This window comes from Tachypleus tridentatus, chromosome 1 (assembly GCF_004210375.1).
Source record: "Tachypleus tridentatus isolate NWPU-2018 chromosome 1, ASM421037v1, whole genome shotgun sequence".
Classification (NCBI taxonomy): Eukaryota; Metazoa; Arthropoda; class Merostomata; order Xiphosura; family Limulidae; genus Tachypleus; species Tachypleus tridentatus.
The window spans coordinates 34,847,660-34,860,972 of record NC_134825.1 but is presented as its reverse complement, the minus strand read 5'-3'; the positions used below and the strand labels follow the sequence as shown (position 1 = coordinate 34,860,972).

The 13,313-nt window shown below is 33.7% G+C and overlaps 1 protein-coding gene and 1 long non-coding RNA gene across 8 annotated transcripts in view; one reads left to right on the top strand and one right to left on the bottom strand.

Moving 5' to 3' along the window:
• LOC143245980 (lysine-specific demethylase 6A-like) overlaps window positions 1–500 on the bottom strand; it is a 105,757-nt gene extending 105,257 nt beyond the window's left edge. For both annotated transcript variants that reach the window (XM_076492265.1, XM_076492247.1), the window contains exon 1: window positions 203–500. The gene's annotated coding sequence lies outside the window, so the exon portion shown is untranslated. The remainder of the gene's footprint in view (window positions 1–202) is intronic.
• The window catches only part of LOC143246052 (uncharacterized), a 57,521-nt gene that overhangs the window by 25,351 nt on the left and 18,857 nt on the right, over window positions 1–13,313 (top strand). For 3 of the 6 annotated variants that reach the window (XR_013025770.1, XR_013025767.1, XR_013025764.1), the window contains exons 2-3: window positions 3,389–3,441; window positions 11,331–11,603. This is a non-coding gene — a long non-coding RNA (uncharacterized LOC143246052). Of the gene's footprint in view, window positions 1–3,388; window positions 3,442–11,330; window positions 11,636–13,313 lie in introns of all 6 variants that reach the window. The other 3 variants (XR_013025753.1, XR_013025758.1, XR_013025747.1) reach the window with 1 other exon arrangement.

Here is a 13,313-nt window from a genome sequence, read left to right as displayed (position 1 = left end):
TTAAAACCTTGATATATTTAACCTACGTCACGAAAAAAATATATAAAAATTATAAATATATTAGTAAGTTTGTTTGTTATGATCCAGAGCTAACATCTAACAGTCCTCGTGAGGAGATTCAAAATACCCTAAACATAAGATCATGCAAGCCATACGTAATCTGTTCAACAGGTGACAGTAAAAATATGAAGATAAAACTGACCTTCAGATTTGTTCCTCTTCGGAATAAAAGCATCGATTGTTCAGAGTTACGTTATGTATACCTTTTATTAAAGTAGTGTAGCTTACAAATTTTCCACCAGTGTGTAGATATACTTGGAAGCAAGTGGTCCTTCTCCTTTCGCAAGGCTTCTACATCTTTAGACTACATCCGAGGATAACACTCACCCCAGTTACCGGCACTTTATGCCCCCTGCTTAGACTCTTTTCCTTTCTACACAAAGCATACTGAATTCCCTATTTAGTGCGCGCACATACACACGCCTTGTATTTTACTTCCCGAGAATGCGCATGCGTACTGCACAGCTTTGTTCTTCAGCATAGACAGTTATGCAGAAGATGGATTTGCCCACTACAACTTCGAAGGGAAGTGTAGTTAAAGGCAAGTCACGTGCATTTTACAGCATGGATAAAGTTCAAGAGCATAAAGGCGGCTTTCATGACAAACCTGTAAAGCACGAAGACTTGTCCAACAAGCTTATTGGCCTTCTATAGTTTTACTTCCTAAATAATTACACAAGGATAGTCTGGTGGCTTTAAAAAAAGTGCAATTTTGTCTGTATGTGTATATGTTTTGTTATAGCAAAGCCACTTCGGGCTATCTGCTGGTTCCAACGACGGGAATCGAACCACTTTTGCCTAACTTTTGTTATTAAAAAAAGATCTTTGTTTTTGAGGTTGTAAATTGATTTTTAGCTGTTTCTGTTGAACAGTTTTCTGGATATTTGAGGAATCCTAAAGTAATGTATAAATTTTAATCTGTTTAGTATTAAAAGGAAAATGACTCCATATGGAGGCCGAAATATTCACATCAAGGCAAAAGATGTTCATGAACTTCCTAAAAAAAAAAAAAACGCAAAAAACCTCAGAATATTTTCTGCTCATTTTTCTTATCTCAAGAACGAATTCTATAAATGCCTGCTTCATTTCTAAAAGTGCAGGAAACGGATTCGCGGTTAACTTCAAATTCTAACCACATGTCATCGTCAGGACGCCCATCAGCTGTTTTCACCGTATACAACTGCTGTCAAACAAGACCTGTTCTTGCCTGTTTGATAATAGAAGAGGCGGATTCTATTATAAAATGTGATTATTGTTATCTGATAGTACGTTCTCTAAACATAAATGTTCATCTATTAGTAACAGGAAGTAATTATATTTGGGTTCGGCAACATTATCTCACATTCTTTGTTTATTTGTATTCCTACATACTAATGTATAATAGGAAATTTCCGGATAGTTCTATGTTGCCTGGATTTGTTTGTACTGTTTTTAGTTCCTTTCAAATATGATCATACATGTTGTTGTTTTTTTAATTTTTTTTGTCAGCTCATTCTGTACTATCTCTCTCTATGTGTATATATATATATATATATATATACACATTTTGATAAAGTTAAGTAAAAAAAATCACGAGGAACGACTGTGTTAAAAATAGAAAATCCAAACCTCTGACTGATTATGTAAGTTTGTTATAACTTAAAAAATCAAGCCGAAACTAAAATAAATTAAAGTTCTTTAACTTATTATTGTTTTGGTTTGTTTTTTAAGTAATAACAAACTAATACATACATGCATACATACAATGGTCAGGTGGTGAGGGAGCTCGAATCGCAATTTTAGGGTCGCGGGTTCAAAATCGCGTCACATTAAACCAGACATGCTTGGCCTTTACAGCCGTGGGGAAGTTATAATGTGTCAGTCATTCACACTATTTGTTAATGAAAGAGTAGCCCAATAGTTGGCGGTTGGTAGCGATGACTAGCCCTTTCCTCTAGTCTCACACAGCTTAATTAGGGACAGCTAGCGCAGATAACCCAAGATAACGATGAGACTGTTGTTTCAGTTTGAGTTTCATTTGTCAATACGGATATTTAAACTAATTCTCTTTATTAAATGAAGTGCCTTTGTAGCCAGTGGTAGATTTCGGGTCTTATAACGTTAAAAATCTGGTTTCTGTAACTTATGTTGACACAGCAAAGATAACCCATAGTGTATAGTCTTGCGTTTGACAAGATACTAACAAAAGTAATTGAAATTACCCTTGGGTTAGAAAATATTGACGTAAATGTAAGTATTTATTCTCTAGTCAGAAAATTCAATGACGAGTCTATAATCATTTACTTTTCGAATGGAGAAATTTAATGACGTAATTATAATCAGTTTTCAACAACAAATGTGAATGAGTTAACTTTGTCAATTTAGTTTAGTGGCATTATTACTAAACTACATATATTTTAATTCACGTGAATGAAGTTTTACACCCATCATTTCATTTGATGTTCGTTTCTTCTTCCTCAGAAGAACCTATTACTTTACAAAAACATAAGATACCTAGTATTTTGTGATATTATTTTTCACTATTAATTAATTAATTTAAAATTTTAAGTACACTATAAATACAAAACAAAGCTTACAGGAAATGTTTAATAGAGGTGTATTCTCAAGACGGCTGGTATGGGTATTAAAACTTTACTTAAAATAATTCTTAGGTCATCTGAAAAGGTCGAAACATTTAAAAAGAGAGTTTGCAAACTCTTTCTGTTAACCTGAAGATAACCTAAGAAGGTCAAAACGTTGTTCTGTTCATTATTTTCATTAAAGTTTTAATACCTGTACCAGCCATCTTGAGAATACATTTTTATTTCAAGTGGGTTTCGAGTCAGCTACGAGCCTAAGTTTTAGTGGCGCCATCTATGATACATATAAACTACTTCGTTAGCGTTCATATATAATAAAAGTTTCAAATTTATTTCAAAATTGTTATAAGGTTAATTAGCACATGTTTTTGATGTTGAAATTCTCTAGGCATCAACTGAGTGAAAGTTATAAAAAGTTTGTTCATATTCACTTTTCCATTTACACGTATCTTTGTTTTTGCGAATTCCCAACTACATACAAAGTACGAAACAAGTCTAATTTTCTCTATTTAACCCATACATTTCAAAGTGCAGGTATAATTATCAAATACGATATTCAAATATAAGAATAATTTGAGCAATTTTAGTTCAAACAACTAAAATAAACAAAACATAGTATATAAAAATTAAAATTCGTAATAGCTGTATGTAGGATAGTATTGTATTAGATATGAAATTGAGTTTATTTATTTTCAAACTTAAACACTATTACTAGTATATATTTTAAAATTATTTCCACTTTGTGATAGGTAACTGAACAACAAATGTTTTTATTATGGAGCCACCGATCTCTCCCCTCCTGGTAAGTACAAGGGATTTCTTACAGCTACAGAAATGTGAGAACGTTGCCTCTAGGAAAATAGAGTTTTGATTTTTTTTATGCACTGTCTTCACATTGAAAATGCTAGTAAAATTTACGTTACTTAGTTGGCATACTGTTTATTAACAAAAAGTACCGTCATCCTTTAATAATTATCCCCACTGTTTAGAATGGGGATCTGAGGTTCATCGATTCGCGTCATGCCCCTCCATGCCCCCCCTCAAAATACACATCACACTTCGTGCCTTATTGTCATGACTGTGTGATAAGAGTGACTATCAAATCCAATCACTTGTTCAGTTTATTTACTTTGAATTTCGCACATATCTTCTCCAGAGCTATTTGCTCTAGTCGTCCATAATTTAGTGATAATAGACTAGAGAGAAGGTGTTTTGTCAACACTACCCACCGCTAACTCGTGGGTTTCTTCCTTCACCAATGAATAGTAAGACTGGCTGTGATATAATAACGCCCTCACAGCTGAAAGAACGAATATGTTCAGTGAAAAGAATTATAACCCGCTATCCACAGGTTTCGAATCGAGCGCCCTGATCACCATATGATAAATCGGTCTAACAGGAGTAACCTGAGAGCAGGCGGTGGGTGGGTGGTATAGACGAGCTACCTTCTCTTTAGTCTGTGACTTCAAAATTACGGGCGGCTATAGTTGACTTGTTTGTTTGTTTTTGAATTTCGCACAAAGCTACTCGAGGGCTATTTGTGCTAGCCGTCCCTAATTTAGCAGTGTAAGACTAGAGGGAAGGCAGCTAGTCATCACCACCCACCGTCAACTCTTAGGCTACTCTTTTACCAACGAATAGTGGGACTGACCGTCACATTATAACGCCCCCACGGCTGAAAGGGCGAGCATGTTTGGCGCGACGGGGATGCGAACCCGCGACCCTCAGATTACGAGTCGCACGCCTTAACACACTATAGTTGGTAGTTCTCATGTAGCTTTGCGCGAAATTCAATAAACAAACCTTTAACTAATTACCAGAAAAACCAGAAAACAAAACGTTACTCTTATACAGCTCCTTCTTTAACTAAAGAAAATATTGTTTTAATATAAATACTTAAATAAACCTAGAGAATAAACACAAAGTTTCATAAGTTGACTAATAGGCTTATGAAATTTATTGTTGACAGTTAACGCGCTTATCAAATACATAATAATGTTTAACCCAGGACATTCACAATGTCCATGGATTATTGATCAATTTCTCAATTGATTAGAATAGGGTTCTATTCAATTAATGAAATGGCAAGGTAATTTATGAACCCTTGTAATTAAGGAGTTATAACTAATAATGCAGTTCATAAAATGTACTGTTAAAATACGTAGTTTTCCATTCTTCCTAAAATTTATCCCCAAAACATGTAGAAGTTAATTCTATAGCACTAAAGTAAAAAGTTCTAACAACCTGTAGGACTACATGTACGGCGTTTTATCACAGCTTTTCCATTCACCTCACTACCACATCTGGTTTCTCAACATTCACATCTGTTGTATTAAACACACCTATCCCTTAAGGCAACAAATTCAGACCTTCCACTGACACCCTCTGAACAGTAAACAAAACTAAATGAAATTAAAAGGGTTTGTACGAACCACATTTTACAGCTTTAGAAATCTAAAAAGTAATACAACCACTCCCAAGATGCATTGAAGGAACTTAGTAAGCAATATGCTCTATTAGTTATTTCAGTCAGAACGACATGTAGAGCAGCACATAAATATTTAAGATGCGAAAGTTTCCAAACAATGAAGATAAAAGAGAAAAATAGAGTTGATCTCTAAACAGATCACAATACAGCTAAAGATAGTAAGTTTTTGGTTGTCTTAGCTGTCTTATCTTATTTAAAACATATTGCAACGTGTATTTCTCGTGTTTTGAAACATAAATTCTACAGCCAATTTTAAACTATCACATCATAATGTTTTAAAATGTTACGTATTATATTTTATCCTGGAAGAGTCCCCGACTTATTATGTTGTGTACATTATGTATTGCGATTTCAGTTAGTCGAAAATTTGAATTTAAAGTTAATTGAATGTCAAATTTGCCAACAAAATTAATACACACAATTTTCTTTCTTAACAAAATATATTTTAATATACAAATAACCATACAATTTATAATAATGGTTATTACAAATAATAATTTACATACAAAAGTTTTACAAAACAAACAACATTGAGTCCTTTATCTGATCTGGAAGCGAACATTTTGTCGACGTTTTAAGGAGAGCGAATTAATTCTGTATTGAGATACAGGTACACTTCTCTTGACGGGTAGTTAGCTAGCTGCTTCGCTGAGCATACTTAAGTTTTTTACTAACGACAATATCTAATGTTTCGTAGAAATGCTAATGTTTGAAGTTAATTCACTAAAGTTAAATGGCTTATAATGTTCGAAACATATAAACGTTCCTGGTCAAATATCTGCAATTTTTCGATTGATAAACGTTTATCACAATTATAGCTTCCGGGGTTAATAGTATACTGACTGTAGCAAATCAACAATATTAAACTGTTTCCCCGCATGTTGCGGGTGAATATCACCCACCAACAACTCTCGTCATAGAATGAACGAATTTGACAGTGTAACAGATTTACAATGATGTATTTATTTCAATATTTATGTTTGTTCCAGTTTAATATACATATTTAGAAATGTTTGTAACTTATATTGTTAAATGTGTATTGCGCCAGTCCCGTCTGTTCTCTAAATTTGTAGAAGATTCTCGAGCATAAGAATCAACGTAAATACCAGTATTATTGCCTGCAGAATTTTCGAAAATTTCTCTTAGTGAGTATAAAGATAGTCATCGCAACACGTGGGGAGATAGTATATTATTGTTGGATCGCTACCGTCAGTATACTATAAGTTAGAAACCGGGTTTTGATGCACCTCGGGGGCAAAGCACAAATACCCCATTTTGTAGCTTTGTGCTTAATTCCAAACAAATAAACAGTATATTATAAACCTGGGAAGCAATAATGGTGATAAACATTTATTAATCGAAACTCTACAGATATTAGACCAGGAACATTTATATTTTTCGAACACTGCAAACTGTTTAACTTCAGTGAATTAACTTAGAACGTTTGTATTTGTACAAGGACATTAAATACCTTCGTCGGTAAAAAGTCAGCTTGTGAGCGGCGTGAGGCCAGGCAAGAATACACAGGAAGCTAGCTCAAGTAAAGCGTAACGATATCAGCCCATAATTAATTTGCTCGTTGTGGACCTGGACTATCGATAAATTATTCAGATCCGGACCAGACAGAAAACTGAATATTGTTTGCTAGTTTGAAATTTTTTTATATAAATTATTTTGTTTTGAAATTAAGCACAAAGTTACATAATGTGTGTATCAATAATGTTAGCAAATATCATAACTTAATACATATCGAAATTTAATTACCTTCTAAATTAAAATATTACCCGGCATGGTCAAGTGGTTAGGGAAGTCGACTCCTAATGTGAGGATTGTGGGTTGGTATCCCATTCACATCAAACATGCTCGCCCTTTCAGCCGTGAGGGCGTATTCAGTCATTTCTACGGTTCGTTGGTAAATAGTCGCTGAAGAGTTGACGGCGGGTGGTGATGACTAACTGCCTTTCATCTAGACTTACACTGTTAAATTAGGGACGGCTAGCGCACACAGTCCTCGTGTAGCTTTAAGCGAAATAAAAAAAACACAGCAAAAAACAAACAAATTAAAATTTTCGGCTATTTGAAATCGTAGTACATAACGTACGTATTATAATAATTCAGAGATTAGCCTGAGATGAATTATAATACGAAACAATCATCGCTCTTTAAACGTGCTCATGGCCCCAGCGTTTGGAGAACGATTTTTTTTTCTATAGTGATAACGAGACGAGAAGTTCGTAACCTTATATCACAGTACATGTTAACCATCAGGTCAGGTTCGGCCCAAATCCTGCTGTTAAATTCACTTTAGCGTGCTCAAATGCCACCAATAAACAATCATTTATTTAACTAATAGACATAGTTCAATGCTGTTCATCATTTTTAATTAAAACTTTGGGCCATTCTAAAAACATAATGTCGCTCATAACGTAACGTAAAATGAAATATTATGATTACGTTTTAACACTTTGGAAGATAAGTTCCAAGTCTCATAACGCTTTAAGCCATTTTTATGAATTAATTATTCCACACCTACTTATCTACTCTAAGTCCTCTGGGTGGTCGTCATTATGTTTGCAGACTTACAACGATAAAATCTAGGGTTCGATTCCTCATGGTGAACAGAACGCATATGACTCATTGCGGAGTTTTGCGCTGAAACAAACAAACAAATTATTGTAAACTTCTGTAATGAATATGAAAGATAACATTTACATGTTAACGTTTAATTCAGGTCAAATTAATGTGTCGTTTTGCCCAATACAGAAGTCTTATTCTGCCAGACCATTGTCGAGGTTTGGTCGTGGCCTAGTAGTTAGCGCCCTCGAATTTTGATCTGAGGGTTTATGTTTCGTGTCCATTTGCTGCAAAACAATGCATTCGGCACTTTGGTAGGATGACCATATATCCAAACACAAAACTCGAAACGGTCCAGCCCCTGATCCTACTTTCAAATTGGTTACTACAGATATGAAATAAATTAACTTTTAATTAATTTGCTTTAAATTCATTGAACTGTTCTACAATATTTCCAAATATATTAAAATTGGCATAGTTTGTGAAATAAGTTCAACTACCTCTTTTGGCGACAGACACAAAACAAACGAGCAAAAATAGTCAAGTTATACATCCAAGAAATTCTTAATTATTAATTTTATCCAGTTCATCTTAAATAGGCTATTTTAAACCTAGATTTATTTAAGAAACTACAACATTTCCAAACATTTTAATTTCAGGATTTAGCATCACTTTTGAAATCTTTTGAAACATATTTCTTGTGAAAAATGATTGGAACGTAGAAGTTGTATTTCTTTTATTGAATATACATAAAAGTTGGTACATAAATGCATAAAGTTTTTTGACAACAAGAACTGTCTTAATTACCTTTACATTATGTGCAGACCTGGGTTTTTCGCCAAACGGAACTTTCAGGTAGTTTAGCGGAAGGAGAGTATGAATGGCAATAATGACCACGTGAAGCAGGTTTGTTACATTTCTGATTCGATGTGACTGACAGTTTGACGTCCTAACAATTTTTATAGAGACACTGGAACAAATAACCAGAAAACGGAACTGACCCGGCAAAATAGGAAGTCTGGTCACCCTACACTTTCGGCAAAATTCCATTATTCACTCTGACAAAATTAGTCCGAGATTTGGTAATGGGTACTGTTGACTTACTACATTTCCTCTAATCTATCAGTTCAAAACTAGGGACGGTTATGCTGTAATAGTGGTCCAGCATGGCCAAGTGGTTAGGGCGCTACTCTCGTAATGTGAGGGTCATGGGTTTATATAACTGCCGCACCAAACATTGTCGTCCTTTCAGTCGTGGAGGCATTAGGATGTAACGATTAATCCCACTGTTCGTTGGTAAAAGACTAGCCCAAGAGTTGGCGGTGGGTGGTGATGACTATTTGTCTTCCCTGTAGTCCTACATTGTTAAATTAGGGACGGCTATCGTGTAGCTTTTTGCGATAACCTAAAAAACAAAACGTTAAAATAACCTGTAAAAACGTTGTGCAAAAAATTTAAAATAAGGAGACAGAATATTGTCTATTTACTGACCACGATAGCACGAAAATCAATAATAATATTAGCCCCAGATAAATCAGCTGTTTTGGAAGGTAGACTGTTAGCATGCAGTGAGAATTTATTAATGAACTTTTTTTTTGTTTACATTTAAACACAAATCTACAAAATAGGTTATCTGTGCTGTGCCTATCACAGTTATCGAAACTCAGTTTCTACTGTTAAGCTGTTAAAGAGCATTAATCAAGTTAGCGACAATATTATTAGTAGTTTTAGAATCGGCCCCCTGCGAGTACAACGGTGAGTATACGGGTTTACGACGCTAAAATCAGGGGTTCGATTCATCTCGGTGGGCTCGGCAGATAGCCCGATGTGGCTTTGCTTTAAGAAAACACAGAAAGACACAGTTTTAGAATCCCATATTCAGACAAACTCGACAGTTAAAATTACCTTTAGATCCAATTCGATTGTTTTATCTCTTGGTATTGCCTATCACAAATATCCTTATATATAAATGTTTCGAACACAAATATTTAGTTCTCAAGCAAATATACAACATGTAGAATAGACTCTTTGTATACCTTGTATAAGAAATAATGTCGGATCGACAGCTCCGTCTATCGAAACATGTGAAATAATATTTAACGTCTAGTCAGTTGAATCTAGGGAAGTGATAAGAAGCCCTGCTGAGTTAAAGTGTCAACCAGATGTATAACACACATCATAGGATGTCTTCACTTGAAACCGACGTTAAACACGATACAGTTAGCGATTGACTGGTGTTGAGAGTATAGGAGACTTTTATCATTTAAAGCCTGTATTTTATAGTTTTTTCCCTGAGTTCGGTCGAAAGCTCGTGTATTTAATCTGTTATGTGTAAATATCGGAATAATTTTTGAATGGTTTCTTTTATTTAACGTTTTAATGAATGCGTTACAATAGCCATCTTGTTTAATTGTACACCTAATTAATTATATTTCTCCGAACTGCAGTGGTATACAAATGATCAATTGTATTTTACTTAAAAATAAAACAAAAATTATATTTAGTTGTTTCGTTTTGAGTTTACTTAATGATGAAGTTTTGTTTATTACAATTTACAGCTTTTACAGTAATGAAGATTCAATTTTAGAGCAGATACGATATTTTAGTGACTGGTGCTATCATTATAAAGTATAAACTTTCCTTAACATGTGTTTAATTTTCTTTGCATGGGTAAATACGAATATGTGTGTTGTGTTAAGTTCATAGTTATGTGTTAGTATTTTAGAAATTTCTAATAGAAGTACACTAATATTTACTAAATGTGGAACAGTGGAAGTGAAGGGTTGTTTAAATTTGTGTACTTCAGAATGATCGTATCAGTTGTAGATCGTATCATCGAAACGTTGTACGCGTTCTAAAAACAAATACACTTTACTGTAAAAACTGTAAGTTATAATAATATAAAGGTTATCTAAAAATAAACCTCACGATCTCAAAGTTTTAACAAGAAATTTTCTGAAAATTAACTGGCTGATGTATGTTATTAGGTTGATATATGCCCCCCTCCCCAGGGACATAGGGGCATATAGCGGAATTATACTGCTAGAAACCGGGTTTCGTTACACGTCGTGGGAAGAGCACAGATAGCACTTTATGTAGCTTTGTTCTTACTTTCAAACAATGAATCTAGTTTAATAACTAAATTTAATTTGCGACAACGAGGTTCAATTACATTTTTAAAACTGACTGAATGTATCGAAAACGATAAATATTAATATTTTACATATTTGTGAAACATAAAAAAAAACGTTTTTGTAAATTACTAAGATATTTTTGAGCGTATAAGTTTCTAAGTAATATAAAACCAAAATAGCTGTTCTCTTTTAAAGGGTAGTAAACATTGTATTATACTGAAATAAGACACCTGCAGAGATAAATTTAATACGATAATAACTTTCAAAGGAAACTGGACGGAATTTTCCAGATATAACAAAACAAATTAAATATTTGATTTGCATTGGAAAGCTTAATAAGCAGAGTTTAATAAAGCCAAGAATAAAGAAGAGACTTTACAGGTTAAACTCTCAAAACTTGTTTTAAGAATTGTGTCTTTAAAATAAAAACATTTATCATGCAATCACTAGTTGGCAAATCTTTTATTAAAAGTGTTTTTTTGTTTTCTAATTAAGCTACACGAGGGCTACCTGCACTAGCCGTCCCTAATTTTGCAGTGTAAGACTAGAAGGAAGGCAGCTAGTCATCACCACCTACCGCAAACTTTTGGGCTACTCTTTATCAACGAATAATGGGACTGATCGTAACACTGTAACGCTCCCACGGCTGAAAGGGCAAGCATGTTTGGTGCGACGGGGAATCGAACGCCTTGACCCATATGGCCATACCGGGCCATTGTTAAAAGTGAAATAATGTCTAGGACCGGTCGACTTTGGATATCAGAGCTGGTAATTGGATTGAAACTTTTAAATGCTTAAAGGTATTCTTTGAACTTTAAATTGTGAGTGTGTTATAAGAATAAATATCGATCCCTCGGTGTTGATATAAGACCTTATCGTAAAATTTCTCGGTAATTTTACGAATTTACAAGGTTAAAAGTAAGGATTCGAATTCCAACAGTGGACAGAAATAATAGTTCATTGTTTAACTTTGCTCTAAAATAAAAATTTTATCATAGAAATGTAATAAAGGAAATAATTGATAATGTAAAAAAACAAAAAACAAACTTAATGTTAGGGTGTTTTAACCATCCTGTTTAATCACATAAAAAATAATTTTTCAACTCTGGTTTTATGTTTTAAAGAAAAAACTAGATTACAAAGTATATAGTGAAAATTAAAAGATGCTGTTTAGTTCCTTAGTAAGTGCTTGATAATATTTCGTTCATTTGCGATCACATAATGAATTTTATATGCTTTATTTTTTTTTATAAAACACGTTAAATTATGACGACTTGCGTGGTCTGGTAACTAGAGTGTCAGACTATGAATTCTGTGTTCTGTTGAGTTCTGCACTTTGGTGACATCACAAGAAAGAAAGAGAAACTCGACTATTCGATTATAGTAGCCCGATTTGGTATTGTTGTGTGTGTGTGTTTTCATTTAGCAAAGCCACCTCGGGCTATCTGCTGAGTCCACCGAGGGGAATCAAACCCCTGATTTTAGCGTTGTAAATCCGTAGACTTACCGCTACTATAGCGGTATATACTATAGCTATATTCAACATTACTTTGAATTTTTTAAAAATAAACGAACTAAAACATTTTATGTTTATTTATAGCATTAAAATATCTTCTGTATATCAGTATGCACTACAGAAACGAAGTAATTTTATAACCCTCTTTACCGTGCTGTGTTTGACGCAAAATCGTTTTAAATGAAGCTATTCGATTAAATGGTGAACTTTGACTGAAGAAAGTGGATAAGAAAAATTAGTTAGTTAAGTTTGTTTGCAGTAAACTTCCTGAATTTGCCTCTAAACAGTGTAAAATTTTATCCAAAGCAACTATTATTTTTCTATAACTGATAGGTAGAGTTAATTTCAAGTTTAGGAAAGTTATTTTTGTTATATTTAATAAATAATGATAAGTAACATATATTTTTAATTTTAAATCATTGTTTTATCGTTCTTTCATGGACATTTTTTTAAAGAGTCATGTTTTGTCAGGCCCAGCCCAGGTGGCGCTCTATTCGTAATTTGAGGGTTCGATTCCCCGTCACACCAAATAAGAAAGGGGGCGTTATAACTTGATAGCTAATCCCAATATTCGTTGGTAAAAGAGTAGTCCAAGAGTTGACGGTGGTGGTGATGACTGTCTTTCCTCTAGTATTACATTACTGAATTATGGATGGCTAGCGCAGTTAGCCCTCGTGTAACTTCGAGCGAAATTAAAAAAACAAACACAATTTGTCTGTTCTGGTGTATCTGAATAGGTGATACCATAATATTAAATATACTGATAAAAAATGTTGTTTTTTAGTTTCCTTTGAATTCTAATACTAGCAGTTAAGATAATAATTCTTTATTTTGTTTATCATAGAGCTAAATTTACTAGATTGTGTTTACTTTTATATGCAGTTGCCTGAACTAAGTTAAATCGTTATGTACCGAGTTAATTGATCAATTATAGTACAATTAAATCTTCAAAGTATGGCTTT